Source organism: Ambystoma mexicanum, chromosome 5q (assembly GCF_040938575.1).
Source record: "Ambystoma mexicanum isolate Mex_15411 chromosome 5q, UKY_AmexF1_1, whole genome shotgun sequence".
Taxonomy (NCBI): Eukaryota; Metazoa; Chordata; class Amphibia; order Caudata; family Ambystomatidae; genus Ambystoma; species Ambystoma mexicanum.
Window position 1 is genome coordinate 1,277,284,691 of NC_090933.1, and position 27,758 is coordinate 1,277,312,448.

The following is a 27,758-nucleotide window of genomic DNA, read 5'->3' on the forward strand; positions in this document are numbered from 1 at the left end:
CTTTAATTCCCAAAACAGCGAAATGGTTTACGGTAATTGATTTGAAAAATGCCTTCTTCAGCATTCCTATTGCCGAAGAAAGCAGGTACCTGTTTAGTTTCACTCTTCGAGATAGACAGTACCAATTTACTAGAGCCCCGCAGGGATATACAGAAAGTCCCGCCATATTCAGCCAAGCACTAAAAACACAGATGGATAACCTAGCCCTACCCGCTAACACTGCTCTGATACAATATGTTGATGATTTGCTATTATGTGCAGCCACCGAAGAGGAATGCCATTATGTGACCAGAGTGGTGCTAATGCACTTAGCAGAGAATAAGCACAAGGTAGCCCTAGCCAAAATGCAGTATGTAAAACAAAAGGTCCATTATTTAGGCTTTGAGTTGTCCGAAGAGGGGCGAACTCTGTCTACTGATCGCATTGCTTTGATACAGTCCATAAAAGGCCCCGACACGGCAAAAGGTCTCCGAAGGATAATTGGTGTTTTATCCTATTGTAGGCACTGGATTCCTGAATTCTCTGTATTGATCCAGCCCATGCTAAAAGCCTTAAAAGAAGTACAAGAAAACGGACCATTAGAATGGACACCTGAGATGGAAAAAGCCCTGACAGCTATGAAAGATGTTCTATGCCACGCACCGGCCTTAGGCACACCTGATTATACCAAGAGATTTTGCCTTTTCGTTGATGAACAGGAAGTTTGCGCTGTGTCAGTCTTAACGCAGGAACAAGGGGGTAAACAGAGACCATGTGCATATTTCTCCAGTGCTCTGGACTCAGTAGCTCGAGGCCTACCCCCCATGCATGAGAGCAGTGGCCGCAGCAGCGGCAGCCCTAAAACAAAGTGCAGGTATCATCCTAGGGAGCGAAGTGACAGTAAAAGCCCCACATGCGGTGGACGTTCTCCTGAATAGAGTGCATACACAGCATTTGACCACAGCTAGACTCACACAGTATGAGATGATTCTGTTTGCCAGTAATGTAAAAATCGAACGATGTAACACTTTGAATCCAGCGACACTGCTTCCTTTGCCCGTCTCACCTAATGACATTAGGCATGATTGTGTGATCCAAATGGAAGAACACACTAAGGGTAGAGCAGACCTGCAAGATACCCCGCTGGTTGATAATGAGGGTATATTATTCTGTGATGGTTCCTGTTTCAAACTGCCAAATGGGGAGACAACAGCAGGGTATGCTGTAACCACAGGGGAGCGGTTGATTGAGAGTGGGAAAGTTTGTGAAAAATAGGCCCAGGCAGCAGAATTGATTGCGCTATGGAGAGCATTAGTGTTAAGCAGCGGTATGAAAGTGACAATTTATACTGATTCAGCCTACGCTCATGGGGTGGTTTCCAGTTTTGGTAAACTCTGGGGAGAGCGTGGGTTTTTAACCTCCCAAGGTGATACTATTAAACATGCCCAATTGATTGCTGAATTATTACAAGCCCTTACGTTGCCCAAGATGGTGGCCATAGTGAAATGCCCAGCGCATAAAAGGACTCTAGATTATGTCACGCAAGGAAACTCCTTAGCCGACCAGATGGCTAAACTAGCTGCCACAAGGGATACACGGTGGGAGGCCCGACAACTCATAGTGGGGAGGGATGTGACTATGGAAGGGACGAAGGAGCGCATAAAGGAAATCCAAGCAGATGCAACCATTGAAGAAAGACTATCTTGGCACAAGGATGATCAATACGAGGAGACGGTAGATGGGCTATGGGCACATACCAATACGAATACTTGGGTACTACCTGATGCATACTTACCTGTGATAGTGAGTGTGGCTATGAAAGAAGTTTTGAGTGCTGTGTGGTACAACAAAAGATTGGGAATGTATTGTCGTCAATGGGCAAAACAATGTGAAATATGTGTTCTATACAATGTGGGGAAAGGTGTACCAGCCCCGGCGGGCCACAGTAAGTTACCCACCTGCCCTTTTGAGGTGGTGTATATGGACTTTATACAGCTGGAGCCTGTAAATAAACATTCCTACTGTTTGGTGATGAGATGTGGGTTCTCAGGATGGGTGGAAGCATATCCCCTGCGGGACAATAGTGCCACCTCCACAGCACAATGCATATTGAAACACTGGGTGCCCTTGTATACGGTCCCCAGATATCTATGGTCTGACAATGGGACTCATTTTACTGGTGAAGTAGTACGCAAAGTTTGCAAGGCCCTTGGTATTGATCAACGCTTCCATGCAGTTTTTCATCCTCAATCAGCTGGGATTATAGAGGGCACAAATAAGGTACTGAAGAACAAACTGGCAAAGGCTTGTGCTGAAACGGGACTGAAATGGCCGGATGCATTGCCTATTGCATTATTGAGTATGCGTACTATGCCTAAGCGTACACATGGTTTATCTCCTTTCGAAATTGTTATGGGGCGTCCACCAAGTATTGGGACCCCCATATCACCTAAGAGATTGTCTGAGCAAGCATGGCCTGCATTACAACAGTATTGTATTGGGTTAACTAATAGACTGATTTCTATTAATGCACAGGTGAACGCAGTAGCTCCATCTCCTCTGATAGGAGAAGGTCACGACGTGCAGCCCGGTGACTGGGTTGTTATAAAAGCCTTCGATCGCACCAGCGGACTGCAACCCAGATGGAGGGGCCCGTTTCAGGTGCTCCTCGCAACACAAACTGCGGTAAAAGTTGATGGCAAATCGCACTGGTACCACGTGAATCACGTCAAGAAGACGCTTCCGTTACGGATTCCTCCAGAAAAGGGAACCAACCAACCCCAGGTTGCAACAGTACTGCCAGACGCCATTAGTAGGTGTGCCCATCGTCTCCGCTCCCGTGACGTGTATGTGCCAAGCAACGTGTAAGGACACTGTTTTGAACTTTGATCATTAGGGAGATGAACATTTGGACTCTCTTGTTGGTTTTAGCAGGATTGTGCCTTACTGAAGACAACGGGCTTGTAGCCTGAAGGGCCTCCGGCGTTCCCCTCATGGGACAAGCACTACGAGACGTGGGACAGATCGGATGAAGGTTTTCAGTGAGACCTACCACTATTAGAGTAATAAGGACACTGGTGCTTTAAATAGGGAATACAGCTATATCGCTAGGTTGCATCTGATACGCATACGTACCTATAATTGAGCCACATACTGAATTATGTCTGCACCCGTATATGCTGGTTTAATCCCTGAGCAGATAAATGTATGCTCCCCAAACACAGAAGGTAAGAGAAAAACACCACTTTGCACCACAAGGAACAAAATCTTATTTTTTGTAGTTGTAGGAATTTGTCTCTGCATCCAATGTTTCCCGGTATGTGTGTCGTGCTGTGTTTCCATGTGTTCTTCCAGCATAACGCGCCTAAAGCCAATGGATAAAAGCCATGTACAACAGGAATTTTTTGACATGGGAGGCCTGGAGAAGATTATGGTACATACAGTATGTAATGATGTTGCTTTCCTGCCATCTGCTTATGCTAGGACGGTTTAGATTGATGCTCAAGTGTGAGCAAAGGGTGGATTGAAGGTACGCATACATATGTAATGTTGTGCTCACACTTGGAGTTTGTACTAATCACCATATGCGTTAAAAGAATGTACCCTTTGTTAAAAGAAGAGGCCTTCTCTTGATACGGCGGCGTTTAAGACCTGCTGACCTGGCAAGAACTTGTTTTTAACAGAAGAATTGTGTTTGGTCACTCTATGTCGAAGCATGCTGAGCCTGCTAAAACTATCTGCAGATTACGGGTGGGGGAAGGAATGAGTAAGCATGGCCTTGAGCACAGAGATACGGGCACAAAGGGGCACGAAAGAATGTGAAGACCGGGATAACAGGAAACCACGATAAACCACGATAGCAAAGGTGCAATGGTTGTTCGTTAAACTCCAACTGGATACTTCAGATAAACTCCAACTGGAGATCCGCCCTGGGGTGGACGTGTTCTATGTGCAAGGCAATGTAAACAGAAAAGTATAAAAGAGCATGATGTGTAGAGGAAGGCGCGGCACTTCGACGACTTGCTTAGCGAGACGTTTGAACTTGCAGCCCATTCGCGAATGCTTGTGCATTAATAAAGTAATGTTTACTTGGCTCTTTTCTGTCCGAGTTATTGCAGGGTCCCTCATTGTACTGGTTATGGTGACGGCGAGAAATCGCACCCACAAACTTTACGTGTGGATTGAGTGAGTTGAGCCAAGCATGAAAAGAAGCAAGGTCCCGTTCCGCCCCTTTGAAGATTAAGAAAATGTCGTCTATGTATCTACGCCATGTGCCAAGATTGGCAAGGAAAGGGTTGGTAGTAGGGTAGATATGTTCTTGTTCAAAGAGGTCGACATACAGGTTGGCAAGACTGGGGGAAAAAGTAGCTCCCATCGCGGTACCGGATACCTGTTGGTAGAAGGTATTTTGAAATAAAAAATAGTTCTTGGTCAGTGCGATCTCTGCCAGTTGGTGGATGAAGGTTGTTGACACACCATGTAGTTCAATACCAGAATGTAATAATCTGCTCAGCATATTCAAAGTTTCTTGTTGGGGGATCCGAGTGTACAGAGACTCAATGTCAATTGTAACTAGCCATTCTTGTTGTGGATCGTACTGCAGGGTATCAAGTAGATTCAGCATATTGGTGGAGTCTTTGACATAGCTAGTCATTTTGGGAATCTGGTCCTTTATTAAAAAAAGTCTACAAATTGAGAGAGGGGTTCCAAAATGGAGCCAATGCCGGAAACAATTGGGCGCCCTGGTGGGGGCACAATGCCCTTGTGGAACTTAGATAGGGCATACATCGCCGGAATGCGGGGATGAGGCGGGGAAAGAAAAGCCGCCTCACGTGCTCGGATGTATCCTTCAGACTCGGCTTCATAGATGATTGGAGCTATCATTTCTCGAAGAGCAGGTGTGGGGTCCGTGCGGAGCATTTTATAGCTGGTATTATCACTCAGAAGGTTGTTGACCATGTTGATATAATTGGTGGTGTCCATAATGACAATGGCTCCGCCCTTGTCGGCCGGTTTTATGGTAATGGCTGGATTTTTAGCTAGATCGGAAAGTGCTGCCAGTTGGGGTTTAGTACAGTTATTGTTGATGAATGGAATGGTCCGTTCGAGCTCTGAGATTTTCTTAAGTAATGCTTGTTCAAAGGTGACTGATTCTGGAGTATTCATACAATGTGGAGGAAAAAACTGTGAAGGTGGGCGCAAGCCCGTCGCATCAGTGGTCTCAATTGTCTCATTGGTGAAGTACTGCTTCAGTCTTATTTTCCGCATCAGTTGTGTACATTCGACCCTCGTTTGGAACGGGTCGTACCGTGCTGTAGGGATGAAGGATAGACCCTTTTGCAGAATTTCTTGTTCAGCTTTAGTCAGTGTATGTGTGGACTGATTGACGATCAATAAGGGAGCAGTGCTGTGTGTTTCCTTGGCCTCTGCTGCGGGTGACTACCGTAGGCGGCGGATGGTTCTGCCATCGTGCGCAGTGCTGGCCTCTCCCTCGTGGGCCTAAATAAAGGAACCGCAGGGGGGGGTGCCTAGGTTGGGCCCGCTAAATTGCACGCGCTTCTTGTTCCAGTTGGCGTTACCCGAGCTGTTGCTCGAGTTACTGCTCGAGCTGTTCCAAGAGCGGTTTGCGTTGCCGCATTGAAGGTTTTGGAAACGTAGCTGAGCGGCGTCCCGTCTGGATTGTTTTGCCTCTTCTGTGAAGTAAGTACATGCAAACATTTTCAGAGCTCTGCAAGACTAGAGGAGCTTCTGAACTTGAAAGACTGGAACGTGCATCCCTGCAGCCGTAGTCGCCTCCTCTTGCATGTACCCCCAGACCATTCGCTCAGAGGGAGTCCGCGTCTCCTCGAAGTTTCAAAATGGCGTCTGTCCAGGTCCTGCTCTCTCGCACTCAAAAGTCCCCTCGGTTCCCTGCTCCCGCCAAATGGCTATACTAGGAACTGCGCAAGCTCAGACAAAAGCCAAGCCCACTGCATGGCTTGCTCAACATGCTTCATGCAGCCCCCTGCACACCACCAAACATGTATTCGTCACGACGCAGACATGTGCATTACAACTACATACATGCAAATACAGAAAGCAGGGTCATAACTCCCAACATTACAACATTCAAGAGAGTGGCCTTTTAAATCTTGATAGCCGCTTTTTTCCCAAATCACCAATGAAAAGCACAGAACCCTGGGCAGTTAAGAATGTCGCTGGGCACCATCACCGTAGGGCCAACTACCATGCTGGCTTCCCTCCCGTGCCAATTAATGACAAGATGTCATGCGTTGAATGTATCATGTAAGTTACATGTGTGACTGCAGGATATTCAGTCTTCATGTGTTATGCATGTAATAGAGCCCTTAACTGTAGACAGTTCCCCTATGGGATTCATAGACCATTTATAACACCCATTTCCCCTCTTGTACCGCAACACATAGAACACAGCCAATTCCCATGAACAATTCTGACCAACTGCCACATAGTCACTGACCTAGCAGTCCTCGCCGCACCTAAACACAATGCCCCGCAGGGCTTTTTAAAATAATGTTTTAAACTCGTCAACACTGCCAGCAACTGAATATTCAGCCTATTCGAATTGCATGAAATCTAATGCTCTTTTATTTTCATGTTTGCACAGACTATGGTCTTCCAAAGTGCCTTCCAACCCACAGCGCTTCCAACCCATAGCAATGGCAGTAGGCGCTATACAAATATCAAACATAACAGTTTTCTCTGCCGCGGCCTTGCTGGGCACATGGTGGAAATGAGTTTCTGTGACAGCACCTCCCACCCCCAGTCTCTGGCTCTCATTAGCATTGCGTGGAAAACACCAGTGACAGACCAGCATCAGTGGACCCTGACTTGATCCCGCTTGATTTACACATTGCATCTCAGTGTATCCAAGCACCTAGGAGCGTGGAATGCCACAATTATCCATCCATCCATTAGATGCTTATATAGCGCTAAACGCCCATGGGCCTCAGGGCGCTTAGGACTAGTAATCCTGAAAGCACGTTGTGGATAGGATTTTTACGCCCTGGGCGCATGGACCAACACCTTCACCACCAGTACAGCATTAGCATGTGCGTTATTTACTAATGCAACAAACCACTCTAATACACCTGAGCGGAACGCCCAGAATCCTACATCACCTAGCTTTGCTTTCTCCGGTTGCAGTTCTAGAGGTGACCATTGGCAGGATGCAGTAAATGGCAACAGTGCCAGAGGGACACGATTCTTCCTTTTGCATGCATGCATGTTTCAGTGACATTTGCATTTCTGCCAGCAACTGTTGGAATCATGTCTGGATTTGCTGTCACCTGTGGACAAGCCGGAGTCTGAATTAAAGGATGCAACTCTGAGCCTCAGGGTCGGGTGGCTGATGAATCTAAATATAAGCCGTGCCTGGTTCCGGCATGGTGATCTCTGGGGCGCCACAATTATAGTGCCAAAACCTACTGACGTCATTTTATTATCAGCTTGGTTACATGTCACCTCCCTGAGCAATGGCTCCTATGCATTCACTGTCTGGAACAGAGTTTTTGCCCAAAACAAAGTGTTTGGCGTCGTTCCACCAAAAGCCTTTGTCCGGGCTTTGTGAAAGCACTGTCATTTCCCAGGACGACAGGTACTGCCTTCAGGGGAGCAGGAAGAGGTCCAGTTCTTCAAAGGGAGGCTCTGCCAGGCCATGGGAAGTCACGCCAGGGTTTTGATTAACAGAGACTGTGGATGTAGGCAGTCAGAGGAAAGGACCTGCGTAAACAAGACGAGAGCTACAGTCCAACATGGTGGATCTTCTTAGGGCTCCCAATCATGTTCCCCACCTCATTTCCTGCAGACAAAGCACTCTGGGTATGACATCAGCCAAGAAGATTCTGGAAGGGCAGTCATGAGTGGACCTCTGACAGGCTAGAAAGAAACCAATCGGCTGTGATCTTTTGCCCATTAGAGAGGGGCCTCTACTTAGTTGATCCCTCTTGACTCTGATAGAAAAATTCAACTGTAACTGTTGCGAGTACAGTCCTGTTCCACGGCTTTCTTCCATAGAGGCGAGAGCTCCAGGGAAGGGGCTTCCACTTCCCCTTAAGCTTCCTATGGAAATATTGGGAATGGCTACTGAATAGATGAGACCCAGTGCAGCTGAGAGCACTGGTACCCAGGACCTGCACACTGGAGGGGACAGAGCCCTGCCAGTGCTCTCTACAAACCTTCCCTGTTGAGAAGTGCAAGAGAAAGGACTTGCTCCTAGAAGCCTGGACGTAGTCTCCTAGCAACCCAGAAGCCGCCCAACACCTTTCTCCTGCATGAAGACGTCTTTCGAGCTGGTTCGACCATGCTCGACTCACTTCACGCTGCTACAATATCTGCACTGCTGCCTTTGCCAAGCTAGGTCCTTCAATGTGCTCAACTGCTTTTCGACTCGTCTTGACGCCAACTTGACCCATTGAAGACAATCGCATCAAAGTGACCGCTGGCTCGACCTCATGAAAGCAGCTGACTCACTATATCTTGACCGCCGACTCGACCCAGTGGAAGCCTCTTCGCCAATGCAGACTCGATCCATCGAGTGCTGGTTCGACCCATCAGGTGCCCTCGTCTGGAATCGCCTCGATGTGGATTTGTCTTTGGGAAGCCCAACTAGACCTGACTCGACACTAACTACAGTCGAGCACATTGAAGCATGACTTGATGCTGTTGAACCTCAAAGACAAGCCTTTACAGGGCATTCGATGTGCTCCTGTACCACCAACCTGCCTTAAACGGCCCCAATGACCTGCAAGGCCCCACTCCCTACGGTTTTAAAGACATCTCCAATTCCTTTGACATTTGATGCTGAAATCCGTACCCGTGCACTCCTAACTGCAACCCACAGTGCCCCCTTTATACCAAAGTCTGCAGTTTCTGTATTTTCCTTTACAGGAGTGGGTTCTAGTGTTTAGGATTAGTTTGCTTATATTGTTAGTTTAATTACCATATCTTTTCTTTAAAATCTTGGTCTGACTTTTTTTATTTTGGTTCCCCGGTACTATTGTGCTGTTTGGCTGCTTGTATACCAGTTCACATCCCTTTTTAGGTTCATAGCCTGCCTTTGGCCTGCGCTACCTTAAGAGGCAAAGCGGGTACACGTGTCACCTTTATGACTGGGGTCACTGCTGGTTTAGCAGTAGTGTGGGGCTAAATAAGAGTTGTATTTACTAGTGATCCCTGTACTCCTGCAGATCAGTAGTCACTTCATCATCAAAAGAGCCAGAGGAGGTGGCACTAGCTTCCCTACGGTGGCAGCAATCCTCTGGAACTCCCTCCCACCTGAACTAAGAGCAATGGAATCGTATTGGTCCTTCCGGAAGTCCCTAAAAACGTGGCTTTTCTTTCACCTAAACTAACTTTTTGTTTCTCTTCCTGGCCCCCTTTGCCAGCAGTGGTTAGAAAATGCCTGTACTCCTATCAACACTGCAATGCATTACTGTAAGTTCTTTTCTGCGTGTAACTGGTCTTTGCAGCAGCGCCCTGATGCCCTCATGCTTAGGCGCTTTACAAATACAAAAATAAATCAATCACACTTCCCCCATTTGAAACGGCTGCTTTGGTGAGGCTATGGACTGGGCAAGCGCACTTGCCTTGAGGAGGGTAAGCGCACAGCCCTTATGCGCATACATCTTTCTTGACCAAACCAAGGGCACCAAACCTGCAGCTGGAGACATACTTTTAATGGCGGTGGGAATGAAAAACAGCTGCGGCTTTGGAAAACTGGCCCATGTTGAATAATAGGGAACAAGGGCCCTTTAAAAGCCCATCTTCTGGATGGGGGAGGGGCAATGTACAAACGCCTTTTGCAAAAAGCATGCCTTGAGTAGCTCGGTTACACCGCAGCATCGACCGGCCGTCCTAGTAGATTAAAATGAGATGGCAGAGACAGCACTGTGACAAATCAACTTCCGGGGCACCAGTGACCAGACACACACGTGGGTTAGCAGAGGACACTACCCACCGTCTGGGACGTGCAGTACGCGAGCACTCACCTGGCAGGCGCGTAGCCTACACCATGGCACCGAAATGAAGCCCTACTAACAGAAACATAAGACAGCGATCAAAACAATGAATGGATGAGTAGGGACTAACACCAGCTTCTGGGCGCTAGTCATCAACCAGTAAGCCAGAGATAAAACCGGCTTCTGGGTGTCAGATATTGTCCAGTAAGCAGGTGCTAAAAATGCCTCCTTGGGGCCAGACATCACCCAGTAAGCAGGATCTAACATCAGCTCCTATGGGCCAGACAACACCCAGTAAGCAGGAGCTAAAACCGGCTCCTATGGGCCAGACAACAACCAGTAGGCAGGAGCTAAAACCGGCTCCTATGGGCCAGACGTCGCCCAGTAAGCAGGAGCTAAAACCGGCTCCTATGGGCCAGACGTCGCCCAGTAAGCAGGAGCTAAAACCGGCTCCTATGGGCCAGACGTCGCCCAGTAAACAGGAGCAAAACCGGCTCCTATGGGCCAGACGTCGCCCAGTAAGCAGGAGCTAAAACCGGCTCCTATGGGCCAGACGTCGCCCAGTAAGCAGGAGCTAAAACCGGCTCCTATGGGCCAGACGTCGCCCAGTAAGCAGGAGCTAAACCGGCTCCTATGGGCCAGACGTCGCCCAGTAAACAGGAGCTAAAACCGGCTCCTATGGGCCAGACGTCGCCCAGTAAACAGGAGCTAAAACCGGCTCCTATGGGCCAGACGTCGCCCAGTAAGCAGGAGCTAAAACCGGCTCCTATGGGCCAGACGTCGCCCAGTAAGCAGGAGCTAAAACCGGCTCCTATGGGCCAGACGTCGCCCAGTAAGCAGGAGCTAAAACCGGCTCCTATGGGCCAGACGTCGCCCAGTAAGCAGGAGCTAAAACCCTTCGCGGTCACCAGATGTTCTGGTTTTGCCGGGACTGTCCCGGAATTGGGCCCTCTGTCTCACCTCAAGATTTTATTTAAGAGAGTGAGACCATGCACTTTCAGGAAGAATTTAAATCCACATATCTCGATGCAAAATGCTAGTTTCGTGACAATTTAAAATCGCAATTATAAACCAAATAATTATAATAGTCGCCTAACATCATCATCCATGCAGGGGCGGGCTCGAACCCCCACCCTTCCGGGTCTGCACGCACTGATTGCGCCACAGAGACTGCCTGGAAAAACAGGAACATTGCAAGGCTTGCAATGGCAATCGGAGCAAAGGCTCCTTTGGTTGTAACAGGCTCGCGGTTCTAGCCTAACGGGCACAGTTTATATCCAGGGGCATTTCTGTACCCATGCCCCCCAATACCACATATCAACCCACCCGCACACACCCCTTTTCCTACTACTGTACAGTAGTCACGGTAGCTGCTGCCAACTCGTAGTCCTACCTTTATGTTAGTAGTTTGTCCCTTTTTTTAAATTTTTTTTTTAGTTTGCGCGACTGCGTGACGTGAAACGATTGTATTTAAGTAGATAGGGAAAATGGCAAACAAGGAGGGACACAAAGCCTGCAGGCGTTGGTTTTTTGCCTACCCATAGCCGTGCTAATCCCCATGGCCAGTCCCTACCCTACCCACCCAAAACACCTCCTCACAGGAACTCTTTGAGCTCCTTTTATCAAGCCTTGCCATTAACCTTTTCACTGGAACCTTTTCACTGGAAGTACCTGCCAGTGTTTTATTTATTTATTGTGCGTTTAGTTTATTCAAAATGAACTTTGCACAAACCGCTCATTACAAACTCTCCAATTCATAGTAAAATTCGACATTCAAATCGAATATGATATGGCATTCATAATGAGCCTATACACAAGTGAATAAAACATTTCACTTCTTAAATAAAATACAGTAAAACAAAATTGGGAAATTAATCTACAGCGCATCAAATCCTTCTAGCTTTCACACCAGAGTCTAGTACTGAGAGCGCTGGCTAATCCTTCTAGCGATTACACCAGAGTCTAGCACTGAGAGCTCTGGCTAATCCTTCCAGCTATCACACCAGAGTCTAGTACTGAGAACGCTGGCTAATCATTCCAGCTTTCACACCAGAGTCTAGTACTGAGAGCGCTGGCTAATCCTTCTAGCGATTACACCAGAGTCTAGTACTGAGAGCTCTGGCTAATCCTTCCAGCTATCACACCAGAGTCTAGTACTGAGAACGCTGGCTAATCATTCCAGCTATCACACCAGAGTCTAGTACTGAGAGCGCTGGCTAATCCTTCTAGCTTTCATACCAGAGTCTAGTACTGAGAGCGCTGGCTAATCCTTCTAGCGATTACACCAGAGTCTAGTACTGAGAGCTCTGGCTAATCCTTTCAGCTATCACACCAGAGTCTAGTACTGAGAACGCTGGCTAATCCTTCTAGCGATCACACCAGAGTCTAGTACTGAGAGCTCTGGCTAATCCTTCTAGCAATCACACCAGAGTCTAGTACTGAGAGCGCTGGCTAATCCTTCTAGCTATCACACCAGAGTCTAGTACTGCGAGCTCTGGCTAATCCATCCAGCTATCACACCAGAGTCTAGTACTGAGAACGCTGGCTAATCATTCCAGCTATCACACCAGAGTCTAGTACTGAGAGCTCTGGCTAATCCTTCTAGCGATCACACCAGAGTCTAGTACTGAGAACGCTGGCTAATCCTTCTAGCGATCACACCAGAGTCTAGTACTGAGAGCTCTGGCTAATCCTTCTAGCAATCACACCAGAGTCTAGTACTGAGAGCGCTGGCTAATCCTTCTAGCTATCACACCAGAGTCTAGTACTGAGAGCTCTGGCTAATCCTTCCAGCTATCACACCAGAGTCTAGTACTGAGAACGCTGGCTAATCATTCCAGCTATCACACCAGAGTCTAGTACTGAGAGCTCTGGCTAATCCTTCTAGCGATCACACCAGAGTCTAGTACTGAGAGCTCTGGCTAATCCTTCCAGCTATCACACCAAAGTCTAGTACTGAGAGCTCTGGCTAATCCTTCTAGCGATCACACCAGAGTCTAGTACTGAGAGCGCTGGCTAATCCTTCTAGCCATCACACCAGAGTCTAGTACTGAGAGCTCTGGCTAATCCTTCCAGCTATCACACCAGAGTCTAGTACTGAGAGCGCTGGCTAATCCTTCTAGCAATCACACCAGAGTCTAGTACTGAGAGCGCTGGCTAATCCTTCTAGCTATCACACCAGAGTCTAGTACCGAGAGCTCTGGCTAATCCTTCCAGCTATCACACCAGAGTCTAGCACTGAGAGCTCTGGCTAATCCTTCTAGCTATCACACCAGTCTAGTACTGAGAGCTCTGGCTAATCCTTCCAGCTATCACACCAGAGTCTAGTACTGAGAGCGCTGGCTAATCCTTCTAGCTATCACACCAGAGTCTAGCACTGAGAGCTCTGGCTAATCCTTCCAGCGATCACACCAGAGTCTAGTACTGAGAGCGCTGGCTAATCCTTCTAGCTATCACACCAGAGTCTAGTACTGAGAGCTCTGGCTAATCCTTCTAGCCATCTGGCTAATCCTTCCAGCTATCACACCAGAGTCTAGTACTGAGAACGCTGGCTAATCCTTCTAGCGATCACACCAGAGTCTAGTACTGAGAGCTCTGGCTAATCCTTCTAGCAATCACACCAGAGTCTAGTACTGAGAGCTCTGGCTAATCCTTCTAGCCATCACACCAGAGTCTAGTACTGAGAGTTCTGGCTTATCCTTCTAGCTATCACCTGGATGCTCCACTCATGACCCCCACATCCGGACCCCCCTAACCTCAATGTAGATGCTCCACCTGTGACCCCCAAATCCTGATGCATCCCAACACTTGGACCCCAGATCTTCATTGCTCCTCCAATGGCCCCAGATAAAGATGCCTCCACACATCAAGATCTAGAGGCTCCACCCGTCACTCCCCCACCCCCCCACCCCCGCACAACCATGATGCATCTGCACATAGGGACCCCAAGAAACAGATGTTCCACCTGTGACCCCAGATCATGATGCATCCCGAAACTTTGACCCCAGATCTGGATAATCTACCCAGACCCGAACAACGCTCACTCGTGTCCCCCAAGATCACAGCACTCCCTCTCCACCCATCCGACTCCATGCATCACTATGCTACCCCAAACTCTGCCCCTCCCCCGCATCTCAACACTACTCAGTTACCCCCAGATCTAAAAGGTCCTCCACATCCTCCATTTCAAGAAGCTTCTCTTGAGACGTCCATACTTTTTTTCCAGCCTACCGCCTCCTCATCACAATGCCCCCCAATATGACCTCCAGACTTCAACGCTCCTCCATTAAATCCCTGTGGATCCAGTTGCGATGCAGATCCTAAGAATGCTAAACTCCCATAAACACCAGGCTATGACGATTCACTCCATGACCTCGAGTTCACAAGGATCGCCCACCCTGTGCCCGCTAGAGCACACCAATATCCCTCCTGTGCCCCCAGATCTCCACATGCCCCCGCCTCAGAATGCTGGCTTCACCCTTTGAACCCAGGGCTCCTACCCCCTCTGCCCGACCTCAGGGATCACCATCCCGTGGAACACCCCTTTGCACCAAAACTATCAGGACCATAAGTAGGCAGGATGGTGGCAGAATGACCTGTAAGAAGAACATTGATACGGCACGTGCGTCAGCTCTGTGGGCCCAGGCCAGCTGTGGGAGGGCTATGGGTATTCCCCCAGACAGGCCAGACCCTGCCCTACTGGCAGGAATCTGGCCTGGTGGGATTGCCCCCATCCTTTGAAAGGGCAGGCAACAGGGCCAGCCACTCCACAGGACACTGGCCTGCAAACAGAAATCAAAAAGGCACACCCATTCACCAAGAGCCAGGCCTCACCAGAGGCGGCATGGTTAAAGGCCTTGGTTTCTATGGAGAAGGCAAGGGGGAGGAGTTATTGTGGCCAGGGAGAGATCTGTACAGTTTGGGTAGAAAGCTGCCATTCTGTAACTCTGCTCCGCTTTCTCTTTCCATTACCCCCCCCCCCCAACGTCCTGTACCACAAACACTTTGGGTCTGATGTCAGAGAGGCAAAGTCCACTCAGTTCAAGAGCAGGGACTGGACCCCAAAAGCAGAATAGATTTAGTCCAATCACATGTGGCTCTTCCCCTTTAAAAGAAGGTGCCCCCAAACCACTTCTTGGAATCATCTTGAAGCATCTTTGGATCATCACTTGAGAAGATTTCGCTGGACCCTGCTTCGAGACAGTCCTTTCTAAAGTCCTCCAGTTCTGAGGTGAAGGAAGGTGTTTCAAGGCAAGCTCGGTCCTCTAACCATCCCCAGGAACCATTGGGGGTGAACTCTGCTGCTGGACCATACGCCTGCCTCTCCGCCAGACCCCCTGTTGCCTGGGACCTCACCGTGTTGCAGGTTGCCTGATGGCGAATGGGAGGCTGAGAAAAGGACTGTCATTGGCCGTTGAGACCCTGGAGTGGGACTCGCAGCATCTGAAAGCCAGAACAGCCAAGGCCCCTGTTGTCGACAATAGCATCTTCCGAGCTGTGACTCAAGTAATCTAGCAGGACCCTTTGACCCTGCACTTTGCAGTCGTTTCTTCCACTGTTCGACTCCGCTAGCCGCTGCACCGCACCAGCAAAAGTGCGTTGTTGCCTATGCTCGAACCACAAAGTACTGCTTCCTTGCCTTGCTCGAGCCACCATTGGAAACACCAGCTTCTTCATTGATGCTCCTGTAACTTAACCGACCCGACCCTGGTGTTAGCCAAAAAGCGACCTCCGAGCCGCCACATGGAATCCACTCACCTGTGCATCCTAGTACCAGCTCATCACTGTTGGACTGCGAGCACAGACTGTACCCGGGGATCGCCAGATCCCCACAGGGAGAGTAGACTATTTGAGACTGCAGCTACCTTCCGTTCGGCCCCGGCACACAGCCAGCTCACCGATGGGCCATCACAACTTCTGCATCCTCGACCCAATCCAACACAGTGATTGACGCAGAGAAGCCTGGTTTGATGCTGTTGAACCACCAAGACATTTGCAAAGGTACTCTTGACCGATATCGGCTGCCCAGCCCATCTTTGGGCTCTGGAGACTGCATAGGCCATTTTAACCCCCTGTTGTAACTCAAGAAATATCCTGTTTGAACAGTGTAGTCTTTAAATTGACTCCCCCCGCCTTCTCATTACCCAGAGTGCTGCATCTATTCTATCTTTGAATATCCTGTGTTCTTGCTTTGAAGCTTGTGATGCACTCTTCGAGCTGGACTCTCAGGCAGGGCGATTTGCATGCATAAACTAGATCAGCAGCCGCGAGGACTGATGGCCTTGTGTTCAAACAAAGAAATCTCAGCTCTGTTGCCGAGAAGGATGTGCCCACGACTAACCTTAGAGATCTCAGGCTCTTTGATCTTGGAGCAAAGGGATCGGACAGACTTTGACACCTGCAGGACTTTTCTCAGCAGATGTGGTACAAGGGCAGTGTTTGGCTCCACTACAGCCCTTTGACCACCAGGAGGGGAGGAGACGCCTGGAGCACCGCCTCCCAACGTGCAGGGCTCTTTGAAACACGCCCTGAGGAAGGCGACTTGACGACCACCACTTTTGACCGCCGAAACGAGTTCTATCGAAGGACCCTGACTGAGGGTCAGAACACCTTTACTCTTTGGTGATGCCACACACACACACACACACACACACACACACACGTTGGCAGACCCACTATGGAAAAAAGATTCTAGTAATGTAAAACTGAGCATTTAAAAGACATCCTAGGTGATGCAAAAGAAACATGAATTGACTCGAAAATAATTATAATTAGTTATTTATAACCCGCTTGATACCCAGAGGTTTCTAAGCGGATCAAACCTGTGTTGCTACGCGTCGTCTTGCTTTCAAGGCGTGCGCGTTGCACCTCAGCTATCCCCCACGAGAGTTTTTGTAATAAACAACATGGACATAAAGGGACATACCAAATGAAAATTTGAATGATTAGACAATTTGGTTATACCCCGCATGATCAAAGTGCTGGGGGAATAAGGAAAGAAACGCTGGATCGTCTTACCAATTTTGGACATTTCTGATCCTTTGTTCTTTTTACATTTTCTTAAATAAACCTTTGTCTGTTCTGCACTGTGTTGGCGGAAGAAGACTCTTGCCTCAAGAAAGGCCACCACACTCTTTGGGTCTTTCATCTACTCTAATCGACCGATTCTAAGGTTCTGTCCATTGGTGCAAAGTCAAGGGGACTTTTTATTCTTTGTTGTCTAAGGTTTGATTTATGTCATGTCACAGCTGACATCACACCTCTGTTTTGATGAGACTGTTTGAACAAACATTGTCTCCTTTAAACGTTCCGACAATGATAATAATTTTCTTTAGGTCTTTGTATTTTCCAGAGTCGTATCAGAAAAGTACCAAATGGGATATTTGGTTTGGATACCCGTAGATATACATTGGATCATTAATTAGAATAATAATTTGCTCCAGTGGTGGAGTTTCTTGTGTTGGACTTTCACAGGATTGTCTAGTTATCACAGGATTGTCTAGTTAAAATTGTACATGGTGTGTTTGTTTGAAGAATATAGGTTTGCAGAATTTTGATTGGACATCCCTTTATTTTGGACTGTAGTACTTTGCTGTGTGTGTTGCTCCCAGATCACACCCCTCTTAAGAGCAGAGCCTTCACCCGGCCCACGTTACCACAAATGGCGAAGGAGCTATATCTCTTAACTGTGCCTGTTATACCTTTATGATTGTGTTGGCTCATAGTTTGTGTGAGGGCAGAGTGGACTTTTAGCCTCTACTCACTGTTGTACTGTTGCAGGGCAGTAGTTAATGTGTCACCCCCAACATCCCCAGGACCTCACTGCTCCCCCCCAATTATGTGTGCCACAAGTGCTCCCCATGCCCCCCACTTCAGAATGCTGGCTTCACCCTTTTACCTCACAGCACATTGCTTCCACCCCTATCCCTCCCCAGCCCCCAACACCACGGGTGATGTCTATCCTGTGAGTGCTCCCTCCCCCCCAAATCACCAGCCCCTTCCCCATCCCCCACCATGTGTGCCACAAGATCTGCCCCATGCGCCACACCTCAGAATGCTGGCTGGTCCCCGTTAAACCTCAGCGAACACCCCCCTTCACTGATCGATCCATCCATCCATACATCCATCCATCCATCCAATCACACTTTAACCCCCAGACCAAGCCCCCCCCCCCATCTCTCTACAGGCTCCCCACTCTGATCCGACCTACAAACCGAACCCCCACCTCACAATTCAGTCTGCACCCCTACCCCCCCTACCCCCCCGCCCCCCAACACAGAGCCCTCTTACCCTGTGACCACCCACGGGGCTCCAGCCTGCCAGCGAGCGCGAGGCTTTGAGTGTAGCTGGCAGATAGGGCTGGGCTGTAATCCAGCACACCACGCTTGGTCTTAGTGGGCAAGAGGCCAGAGGGGTCACAGAGTCCTGCCAGGCGAGGGGCCCGGTCCCGTCACGAGGCCCAAAATCCATGGATTCTAAGACGCATCTCCCGCCAGGTCTGCAACAGGCCCGGCTCCTGGTGCCATGGGACCCCCCTCCCAGTCACGTGACGCCTTACCCTGGCTGTTCTGTTGTAGTTTCACATTTTAAACATGTCAAAATCCCAGCATGCAGTGCTGTCAGCGAGACTCCAGAACCGGATGAAAGAGTGACATAGAACACGGGGCTAACTTGCTGCTATGCATTCTGGGGCCTGGTTGGACTTGTTGCCCCTTTGCCTCCCTCATGTGGGGGAAATGTACTATGGTGTGCGCGCGGGGTAAATAATAACGATACACGTCTTGGCATGGTTGTCAGACAGCTCTTGCTACTTAGTGTTGCGGCTTCACGGCACCACAGTTGTCAACATGACCCATCCCAATCTGTAGGTGCTTATCCAGTACTGGTTTTTTCTCTCCATTCGGGGACTTGTAGTCCCAGTTTTATAATGGGAAAAGTGAAACTGCAAGTGCCAAAATGCAAAGAAAAAAAAATCGCCTGGATAACCACCTAGAGATTGGAACGGGTCATGTAGGCAGCTATGTAAACAGCATGCATCGCTATTCAATAAACAAGGCGGCGTGGCTGTAACACCCACAGGGACATGGTCCATCTCACCAGAATTCAAACCTGAGAGCAGAAAGTGCAACCGGATCCCTGCAGCGGACGCTCAACCAAATGAGCTACCCATCTGAAAACTAGCAGATTGTGGAATGCTGCGTGCCCAGCTGCACGCTACCACAGGCTGAAGTGGGGGTTTTATTATAATCAACGCATGGAATTGAGAAAGTCAATGGCAATCAGCAAGTGAGACCCGCTATAGCGCCTAGAAGTTATGTTAATATGCTTTACAGCGCCAAATCACCACTGTGCTAGTTTCACAGCGCCTAGGGTTATCCTTGGAGTGGCAAACTACTATGCCCCCCCCTCACATGTCCCTACTCACCCCCCATAAAGGGGATTCCAGTAGGGCGACCTGATTTCCAAAGCAAAAAACCGTGAAGCTGGCACGAGGGAGCAGGTTCGACCACTTTCCCTACAAAGGTAAGTCTAGAAATAGGACAGAGCTTTCCTGGATCAGAGGGGTCAGACTCGGCGCCTTTTTCTTTAGTGGTAAAACCACGCTATGGTTTACGCCAGAAGAGCAGCGCCCAGAGCCCTGTGATCCAAGACTCGGAGATGGCCTGCATGCAGAGGGATTATCCTTTTGGACTCCGGTCTCTGGCAGGGAGTCCATATGTCCCGGTTTTGCCAGAACTGTCCAGGAATGAGCGCCTCTATACCCCCTCGCCTTGAGAGTTTTTTTTTAAATTTTAAATCCATTTCCCAGATTTGCAAAAAAAGGGAGGGTGGCCACAGCAGAAACGCAAGCTGACATTTTTGCATAATAAACAGTTGAACAGTTTCCCAGCTTCCCATTGTCACCTTTGTCAGGTCTCTGACACCGCAGGGTAGCCTTGAACCTTCAACCTTGTGTTCATAGCCACAAGCCTTTACTGATTGTGCCACAGAGACTGACTGTACAACAAAGCCTGTAACAAACAAAGCAAATGCTACATGGCCAGGGCACAGCCATCGCTATTTGATCCAGTTCCTGGGGGTGGCCCAGTGGGGGATAATCACCTGGATGAGGGGTCTTCGGAGAGTGGAAGTGGGACACTGAAGGGTGAGACGCGGTATCCCGTTCCGCGTAACACCTTTTCCCCGTCCTACCAGGTAGGATACCTAGAAGCTCAACCGCCCCTGCCTCCCTTTCCCGACACAAACACTTTCTCACGGACAGTTCATCGTGAGGGACAACGCACTAACACCAGAGCCATATAGCTGATATCTCCCAACACAAGGGTCAGGCAGAGTCAGGCAATGACTAAATTACACACACCTGACTTACATAACACTTCCCCCACACTGATAAAAGGCGGAGCACAAAAGCACACTCTGAGCAAGGCAAAACACAGGAGGAAGCAGCAGTTCAGAGATGGCAGTTTAACATGAGGAGCAAGGTGGCAAGACCAGAAAGGGTTGCAAGGAGGGAATTGCCCTTGGCCTTTTCAGAGGGAGAAAACCACTACTTTCACAAGCCCTCAAGGATAAGAAACATAAGACCGGGAATTAAAGCTGCAGAAAGGTTCCATTGTGTGTAGAAAGTACCTGGGCCTCTCCCGCATCGAGAACCGCAGCGGGGAGGAGCGATTGCTGCAGTGGTACTGTCCTTGGCTCCCACAACAAAGCCACTCCAGTAAAGTCAACACAGCCGGTGAGTCGGGGAGACTGATAGCAGACCGGTGTATGTTGGAACCAAGGTTGCAAGCAGCAACATTGTATGAAGAAACCTGCAAAGAACAGAGTGAAAGCTGTATGTGATGAGTGACGCGAGCATAATTGAACATCCAAGGAGCAATTGAACTTTTGAAACCAAGGTAGATGCCATAGACAAAGAGGTCCGGTGCCACGTGGGTGCTCAATCGAAGAACTGTTAGGCATCCAACTGAGTGAAACATTGTGAACTGTGCAATCGAAGTGGTCCTGCAACGGGTCAAGCCAAACCCTGTGCACATTCGAAAGTCTTCGATTGATAAATACGTACTGTAATTGGTCCGAACACGACTGAGGGAGACTGACTGAGAAAAGGGATCTGAGCCCAGCTGCGGGGGATCCCGGGTGAAGAGTGAATCACCCTATGTGAATATTTGGAAAGGAACTTTCTTTGATTCATCAGGCCCTTTGAAGCAAGAGACTTTTAGACAACCTGAGAGACTTGGGCATAGAAGCACTGATGCGTGTAATGGAACTGTGTCCCCGAGCCGAAGAAGCTCCGGAGTGTGCTATGCTCGAGTGAACCCCCTTGTCCCTTGCTGAATACGTGGGGAAGGGAGGCTAATGGCCTGAACATCCTGACTTATTTTGAGAACACTTCTTTTTCATGAATATTCCCCCAAACTATTTGTAACTTAGCAGTAAGGATTGGCAATAGGTTTTTAGTATAGGCCCTTATATTTTGATGAAGGTTCCACAAGGACTGCATTATTATTTTGATGGTCGTAGCTTGCTCCCATCCTAGATTTAGGTTTAGATAGGCGTTTATGACGTCCTTGATAAAGTTCAATAAACACCCTTGAACTGTGGTCACTTGTGTCCCTTTATTTTCAAAATCTAGTCTCTGGGAGAAGCAGATGGTTTGGCTTCACAAGAAGCAGCTGAAAGTTGATGCAAGATGGAGGGCCATGGAGTGAAACATTATTGGATAGGAGAGTTGATCGGGATCGGACATTAACCTATCAGGACAGCAAGGTCGAAACTGGAATTCATGGAGCAGGAGCTGAAAGTAGCTCCTGCGCGTCAGGACTCTCCTCTGACCAGGAGCTAGTCATCATGACCCAGGAGCTTTTAATGTCCAATCGTGTGAATAGAGTGCCTGAACGATGGAAAAACTTGTTTTCCGAACTATGGCATTTGCGTATTGAACCCCTCTTTAGATTGCTGTGTTGCTCCGTCATCTACTTACATTGCGCACGGTTTCTGATGAATCCATGGTCGCTGACCACATTGCTTTACGTGTCTTCACTTTTGACATTCTCTTTAAATTGCATCAATCTTGCTGCTGCCTCATTTAGTCTTTGCCTAACTTTGCTGCCTTGCCATCACTCATCCAGTGCACGCGTCACTGCATTCATCTCGGTCGCTTTACTGCTGCATGTAAGCTGCTGCCTTTCTTTTCCCTGCTGTCACCTTGCTCACTCTTTCTCTTGCTGCAGCAGCAGAACGAGGCACTAACACATAGTAAGCAAATCACACTTCCTTATGTGTCTAGTACCTATGACCATTGATGCTTTACATGCCTTCTAGAAGTGTAAGGGACATGTTAATGCATGGGCCTAGAGACCCAAGCTACTCCTCACTGATGAGCCCCAACAAGGGCGAAATGGGGATGCTTGTGGTCTCGTGCAGAAGGGTTGTGGCCTAGCAGTTCGGGCTGGACTGCCCCTTTTGGGGTGGGGCCAAGCCTGATTTGCATATGGTCTTTCCCTTCTGTAATGGCTTGGCAGGCGAAGAACGGTGGTCTGGAGGGTTGCCCAGAGCATTGCCAGTGGTTAAGATTCACTCTAAACCTTCCAGCCATCACCTCTTTGTTTTTACTTTGTCACCCCAAGTGGCACGGGTATGCCCAGACGTGGGTCCCGTGCCTGCTGGGCCTAGAGACCCAAGCTACTCCTCACTGATGAGTCCCAACAAGGGCGAAATGGGGATGCTTGTGGTCTCGTGCAGAAGGGATGTGGCCTAGCAGTTTGGGCTGGACTGCCCCTTTTGGGGTGGGGCCAAGCCTGATTTGCATATGTTCTTTCCCCTTCTGTAATGGCTTGGCAGGTGAAGAACGGTGGTCTGGAGGGTTGCCCAGAGCATTGCCAGTGGTTAAGATTCACTCTAAACCTTCCAGCCATCACCTCTTTGTTTTTGCAATGCAAATTCCCAGACACAGACTTAATGTCAGATAGGTATTTTTGCATTGCAGCATTTGGCTTGGCCGGGTAGCTGGTTGCATCAAGTGAAACAGACTCTTCTAGGCCCGATTCAGGAGCTAAAATCCCAGCGATTTTGAACCCTGTTTGACTAATTCCTCTCCATGCGCGGAGACTTGTCATTTGAGCACTGTTCGGATAATGCTTCCTATCTCGCCGCGGACACTCGAGAAAGGGTATTGGTTATTGGTGATTCTTTAAGGGCAATATAACACTGCAATAGATTGATTCTTGAAATTTCACTCAATGTTTTTGCATCCATGGATTCTCCCATCAATTTGGGCGGATCGCCTGTGGCACGGACGTTTCCTGTCACATGATCCTTAGGTGTACTAACACCTAACACAGCACCCGTAGGAGTCCCAATGCAGAATAGGGTCTATGTTTACATTCAAATGTGTTTACTTAGCAATGATTTAGCTTGGCTTACATTTTTAAAGGTGTGATGCAAGGATGGGAAAATATCTGGCGTTAAAAAAATGCAAGCATAGGTTGTTTTTTTCCCTGCTAATTTTCAAACTTCAGGGCCATTCTTTTCTGGAGAGTTGGAACATAACTGTTGACTTCTTGGGCTCTGACTTTTGATGCTCATTGGTGATTACATGCGTGATCCAACTACATCCCTCTTCAGCAATCTGTACTTCAAGTGGATTGAACGATATACTTTTGATCTCAGCAGCAAATTAGAAGTGAAGTGAGGTTCTTAATCCTGCTAAGATTTAATGTGTTTCAGACAAGTCTCCCCAAACTGAAGTGATTCCGAGAGAGAGCCTAGTGGAGCGGCAATGACCAATGATATGATAGGTTATTTATAACGGGCTTAATACCCAGAGGTTTCTAAGCGTGGACCCAGGGATCAAACCTGTGTTGCTTCTAAGGAAAGCACATTGCCTCAGAGCTATCCTCCTGAGACGATGGCAGACTCATGTGGCTAGCGGCTATACTACACTACACTACACTACAAAAATGCAACCTGGGCATCAAGAAATACCCCTCACTGGGTTTTGAGGAGTATCTTCTAGCTCATCCAATGGATAGGAATTTGGGAATTCAGCCCCCTCATGTTGATACACATCCTGATGGCTCCAGTGTTTTTCTTTTTAATTACAACTGCTGAGCTGGATGGCCTGCTGAATGTGTGCTCCTGTGACGTTCACTAGTTCACCTTCTAAAATTGAGCATTTTTAGTTGCAGGTATGAGAATCAAAGAAATTATATTTTTTACATAATTGACGGAGCAGGGAAAATGTAGATAGATGTACAATAAAAATTAAATACATAAATGAAATGAATAGTGCCTGACGTTCACACAGCTTTAGAATACCACATTCAGTGCTTTGGCTTTCCGGGGGCATGGAGCTTGGCACTGGTGCCCATTCCCTGTACTGCGATCCTCCGAACGATGCCTTAGCCTGGCACATCAGCACACTGTAGCGGGGTTCAAAATCGAGGGGAGATGGGGCCGTTTAGCTCTTGTTTGTAGCCTAAAAAAGCCTGGTTAGCTTGACACAAACCACTAGCAGGAGCTACGTCTGGCTCCCCAGGCCCACTGATGCAGAACAAACGCACCTAAGTGACCTTGACTGTTCTGCGTTTGGGACAATCTATTAATAAAACATTAGGACACATCTATAAGACATTTTACAGCAGAAGGGTTGTAAATAATGGAGTCTGATGCATCTTATGTGGAAGTACTTGTGGAACACTTTGTACCAGCTACTTGTTCCCCCGTGGTGCCTCCTGGGTTACAGGTTAATGCTGGATACACAGGAGCTGCTTTTTTCTCCCGCTTATTCAACCTTAATTTTGACCCCCTGCTACAGTGTCTTAAAGTGCTCAAAACAGCCGGTCGCATATTACCGCTTAATGAAACACCAAAAACAAGGTCCTTCCTTTTTTTCTAAAGATACACGTTAAAGAACACGGTCTGGGCGCACAGCGGGTAGAGCGCTCGCTTTGACATCTGTGCAGAGCCTGCTGCGGCAGGTTCGAATCCCGGCAGGGCCAAAACTCAGCCTTTCATCCTGCCGAGGTCGATAAATGAGCACCACACACCGTGGGTAATAATAATCAGCGCTCAGATACCTGAGGGTTCGTAGCGCTATATAAATGCTAAATTATTATTACAGCTTAAACCCTGTTCCAGTGTCACCTTATGATGACACTAACGCCCTCAATTCCCAGTCGAACTGCAACGCTTACTACGTTAACAGACCGTCTAGTGACATACGCAGCTGTGAGCTACCGGGGATCCTTACATGTTGAACCCTGGACCTTGATCACCCCCACACCATTGCATGTACTTCAGGTGGCCTGCACCCCTATGGACAGCTTTGAATGCAGGCCACGCAGTTGCATCAGGTATTTGCACAAACATGTTTCCTCCGAAGAATTGTTGTATTCGGTTCATGCATTCAATCGCCATGACCGGAATATAGACAGACTCAGTGCAGAAAATGGGTCGGAACAAGACATTGCGGCGCCCCGGCAAAAAATATCTTGCCGGAGCCCCGCTCCATCCTCCAGACCCGGGGGGGTCCCCAGACACGTCTCTCGCAGATGCTGTGCCTCATCGAGCAGACTGCTTTCAGAAGACTGTGTTCGCGCCGAGCCGCCTGAAAGCAGCCTGCTTGTTGTAGTGCAGGCTGCTCCCACTGCACAAAAGACAAGAAAGTGGTCTGCTCGTTACGAGCATTTAGAACGCGAGGTTAAGGATAACTATGGCAGCTCCCTTGCAGCAGCTTGGATGGGTGTTGAAGGCATCAAAGTGGTTAGAAGATGTAGGGAGAGACAAAGGTCATGTCCTTGGTATATTGGTCGATGGAAGACAAGGCGAGTCTTGTTCTACACTCCCACTTAAGGGAGCTTGGCTGGCACAGTGAGAAACCTGAAGGTGTCTCACCTGCTAATAGCCAGGGATCTGTCATCTAGCTTGCTAGAACATGGCCATCACTTTTGGTTCCAGTTCCTGAGGATGGACCAGTGTGGGAGGGATACTTACCCCCCTTTCCCGACACAAACACTTTCTCACGGAAAACACACAGAGAAAAACAGAACAACATCCGAGCCGTATACCCGACATGTTCCAATACAAAAGTCAGGCAGTGTCAGGCAATTACTGATCATTACACACACCTGACTTCCATCACACTTCCCTTTATCCACATCACATGGATAAAAGGCGGAGCATGAAAGCATACTCTGAGCAAGGCAAAGCACACAAGGAAGCAGCAGTTCCCAGATGGCAATTTAATGCAAGGAGAAAGACTGCAAGACCGAAGATGGTTATAAGGAAGGAAGTGCCCTTGACCTTTGCAGAGAACGATTGTTACTTTCATAAGGAGTAGAGGTCTTCTCTACCTCTGCAGCAGCTGACCCAGTACCCATTACATGTGGCGTTCCCCAGGGCTCCTGCGTATCTCCTACTATGTATAACATCTTCACAAAGCCCCTGTTCGATGATCTAGACCTTCTGGGTATCACCTAAACTAACTACGCAGATGACACTCAGATTCTCATCCCACTCTCGGGGGATTATGAACAGGATTTGGCCTTGGTGAATAGGATATACCTCATCATTCAGGCATGGATGGCCTGCCACGGTCTATGCCTGAATGATGACAAAACGGAACTCATCATACTGGGGAATACTCAAAACATCAAAAAACTGAACGATAGCCATTCCGGTCCACTAACAACTGCCTCACCTTATCAAGAGCATTGGTATTATCCAAACTGGACTACTGCAACGCCCTATATATAGGGTCTAGAAAACACACGCTGCAAAAAATCCAAACTTTGCAGAATAATGCCCTTAGAGCCGCCCTAGGAATCCCAAAAAGAGAGCATATCTCCGACATCAGAATACAATCTAATTGGCTCTCTACAGCAGACAAAATTAAACTTCAAACAGCATCACTAACATACAAAAGTATCAACGATCTAGCCCCAAAATACCAAACGGAAAGGTTCCAAAGAAGAATTTCCAATAGACTCACCAGAGTAGCATATTCTAACCAGCTAGTTGTGCCCCCCTTTAAACTGAGCACCGCCTGAGGTAACAGTTTCCCTGTCAAAGCAGCCCAGCTGTGGAACTCCCTCCCTACCTCGTTAAGGTCTGACCAATCCTACTCACACTTTAGACTTAACTGCATTAAATGGCTCAAAGAAAATGACTCGTAACTGACAGACACCAGGACTATCTACATCCTACCCACCTGCTAATCTGGAGCGACCGCATACTCACATGCTCCTCCATCACAGCTTACTCCACCATGCTTTTTGCCTTAATGTATACTGTGTATACATCTCTATCTACAATTACTTGTGTATATAATTCTGTACTCTACTAGGTGCACAAACTGTATATTACCCCGTGTACAAACCGTAATGTCATCACCAATGTATCTATTATTAACTATTTTTGAAATGTGTATCTGTAACCTGTAAGCTTAAAGTATTCTTGCACACGCGCCCGGATACCCTCGGGTCTGGCGCGCGCTATATATAAATAAACAAACAAGCCTTTTGGAATAAGAAACGTAAGACATGGAATCAACGCTGAATAAACCTGCACTGTGTGTTGGAGGTACCAAGGCTCTCCCTCGACGATAGCCCAGGCGGGGACTATCATTGGCCGCCATGGTACTGTCCTTGGCTCCCACAACAAAGCAGTGCCTGTGAAGTCAGCACAGCCGGTGAGGTGGCGACCGGCCTGTGTTGAAGCCAAGGTTGCAAGCAGCAACAATGTATAGAGAAAACTTGAAGATAACAGTGTGTGAAGCATACGTGACAAGTGACACGAATG

The 27,758-nt window shown here is 48.3% G+C and overlaps 1 protein-coding gene across 3 annotated transcripts in view; it reads right to left on the reverse strand.

Annotated features, from left to right (window-relative positions):
- NRBP2 (nuclear receptor binding protein 2) overlaps positions 1-27,758 on the reverse strand; it is a 464,081-nt gene that overhangs the window by 273,630 nt on the left and 162,693 nt on the right. The window contains exon 1 of one of the 3 annotated variants that reach the window (XM_069621853.1): positions 20,586-20,744. The exons of the other annotated variants lie outside the window; for them this stretch is intronic. The gene's annotated coding sequence lies outside the window, so the exon portion shown is untranslated. Of the gene's footprint in view, positions 1-20,585; positions 20,745-27,758 lie in introns of those variants that run through there. 3 annotated transcript variants of the gene reach the window in all.